The sequence below is a fragment of the Orycteropus afer genome, unplaced genomic scaffold (genome assembly GCF_000298275.1).
Source record: "Orycteropus afer afer isolate SDZICR_OR568_19922 unplaced genomic scaffold, OryAfe1.0 scaffold00171, whole genome shotgun sequence".
In the NCBI taxonomy this organism is placed as follows: Eukaryota; Metazoa; Chordata; class Mammalia; order Tubulidentata; family Orycteropodidae; genus Orycteropus; species Orycteropus afer.
In genome coordinates, this window is record NW_006921758.1 from 195,205 (window position 1) to 198,147 (window position 2,943).

A 2,943-nucleotide genomic window follows, 5' to 3' on the forward strand; every position below is an offset into this window, starting at 1 on the left:
AATTCAGCTCCAGGGAATAATATTTCTGGTTTTAGGTCAGTCTTGCAACAAAAAGTAAAACCCACAGTAGAATGCAGAGGCAAACATCAGCACTCGGGGGGGGGGGGGCGCATTTCAATTGCCTTCATTCAAGTCTGGGGTCCCCAAGCACAAAAAATAATCCTGAATTAGATGTGCTCTTATAATCTAGGGAAGGCCTTTAAAAAAATGTTGGAACCAACAGTGTCCCAAATTGGCCCCATAATTAAGGTATGCAGAGCTCGGCTTCAAAGATCCCTTATGTCTGTTTTAAGGGATGCTGTTAGAGAGCAGATAATTGTAGATAGTAGCTGTAGAGCCATTAGAGGAGCTTAATCTATACAGAAAGCTTTGGATATTAGGAGCTTCTGGGACATTGCTTCTACAATAATGTCTCATCTGCAGATATTACCCCAAATGTGCACTTTTCCCCATTATATTTTATTTTTTAAAGCCAGAGAGTTTGCATTTGGGTGCAGTTTTCTAACAGGATGAATAGGTACCCAAAAGATACTTTTAAGCTATGAAAGGTAAGAACATAATGAGAAAACTAATAAAGATTTCAAGGATACAATTCTCATGACCTGGTAAACTTGTGTGGGGGGTGGAAATGCAGTCACAAGATGGCTCCAGGGAGGAAGTATTCTATTTTGTTTAGATTCAACCATGTGCTGGACACTGTTGTAGACACTTTGTCTTATCCTTGCTAAGTCAGAATAGTAAAATTGGTTGCTGTTGAGTGGATTCTGACACACGGTCACCCCATGTGTGTCAGAGTAGAACTGTACTCCATAGGGTTTTTGGTGGCTGACTTTTTGAAAGTGGATCACCAGGCTTTTTTTCTGAGGCACCTCTGGGTAGGCCTTTCGGTTAGCAGCCGAGCACTTTGTTAACTGTTTGTACCACCAAGAGACCCCATTCAGGATAGCAAGTTTCAAAATTCAAAATGGACCTGGGAGTTTTGCTTCCCCTAAGGGTTTTGGTGAACAAATTAAACATGGGAATATGACTAGAAGAAGAATAAAAAGGATGAGTATTCTCCCTAAGCAGTCAGCCTCTAGCCTGCATAAACCAAAAATCTGTCTTCCTGACTTATAATAAATATGCTCTTAATAACTAATAATTCTCAAGTAATTGAAGAGTCAAACTAAATTACTCCCAAACAGTGACAGGGTTAACAGAAAAAAAAGAAAAATCTAAATTCCTTGCTCAGCCACTTTAAGCAGTAAAGAGATTATTATTATTATTTTTAGTGTCTACTCATGTTCAAGTCCATCCCCCCCCCCACTTTAACTTTTACAGTCTAATCTCTTGCATAATGGACCACATACAAAGACTTGTTTAAAAAACCTCCTTCCAGCCTGTTGCAATATTTATAAAGCCCTTGTTTTTTAACACACTGTGAGAAGGGCTTGGTAAAACAAAAGGGCATCATAATTTATTGTTTTAAGATTATTGATTCAATAAATTAACAATAATTTCCATGAAGGGTAGGAACCCTGGTGCCATAAAAGTTTATTTATTTCTACCTTAACTAGCGTTGATTAGAGTATTCAAATTGTCCCAGTGCTCTATAATCACTCTTTATAGCTGGAATGCCCTCTCCTGTGCAGGAGACAGTAAAATAAACATTCAACTAGAAGTGACAATGGCTCCTTTAAAAACCAGAAACACTGGGTTTTTTTTTTCCTTCTTCAAGAGGGAAGAAATAGTTCTGATAGTGCTTTTAATACGAGCCGTGTGCATGCTGGGCCCTGCTCCCTGATACACTGCAAGTCCATAGTTTTAAGAGGCTATTGCAATTGTTAGCAAAACAGGTAGGCTATAAATGGTGATATTTATATCCCAAACCTCATACAAAGAGATCTTTTTGCTGTTGTTGTTGTTTGGGTTTAAAGGATCATTATATATGGCATTTAAGAACTAGGTAGATTTTTTTTTTTCCCCATGTATTATTTCAGTGCTTTTGTTCCTCAAGTGGTGAGTAACCCTTCAAGGTGATTTGGTGAGGGCATTGTAAAACTGTTAATAACTTGAACAAACAGGTACTGCTTTTTATTCCACAGTCAGAGGGCAGATCAGTTTTAAAGAACTATCTGAAGAGATGAGAACAATGAACAAGCTAGTTCATTAAGTTCCATAGATCTGCAGTTGAGTTTCTCCTGTCCTCAAGATCAATTCTCCTTTAATCCTGCATGACCCAATTATTTGTTGCTTTGACTTTTTTGTAGATATGAGTGGCTTCATTAATGGAAGCCATGCTAAATTAAGGAGCATTTCTGAAATTTTGTTATGAAATATGGATTTTGATACATATTTTGTAGGGCACATATGCCTCTCTGCACTTTGGGGAGGATTATGTGGGACTCTGAGAATAAAATTATGTGGGACACATCTGTCCCACTGGACTTGGGGGTAGGATTACTCTGGACTCTGCAGAGCTTTAAAGAGCCCTTGGCAGGGGCATACAATTTAACCAAAACCAAACCAAACTCACTGCTGTCAAGTCAGATCCAACTAATAGCAACTCCTCCTTGGGTTTCTGAGGCGGTATCACTACTTAAGTAGATTGCCCAACCTTCCTTCTGAGGAGTGGCTGGTGGGTTTGAACCTCCAGCCTTCTGGTTAACAACCAAATGGCTTAGGCACTACACATACAGTTTAGAGCCCCTGAAAACGTGGTGTTCACACAAACATGGAATTATTACAAGAAAGGCGACTTCTAAATAATGTACACATACACAAACACAAACCCATTGTTGTTGAGTCATTTCCAACTCATAATGATTCTATAGGAGAGAGTAGAACTGCCCCGTAGGATTTCCAAAGCTGTAAATATGGAAGCAGACTGCCACATCTTTTTTTCTGTGGAGTGTTGGTGGGTTCAAACCACTAACCCTTTTGGTTAGAAGTCTAGCACTATAA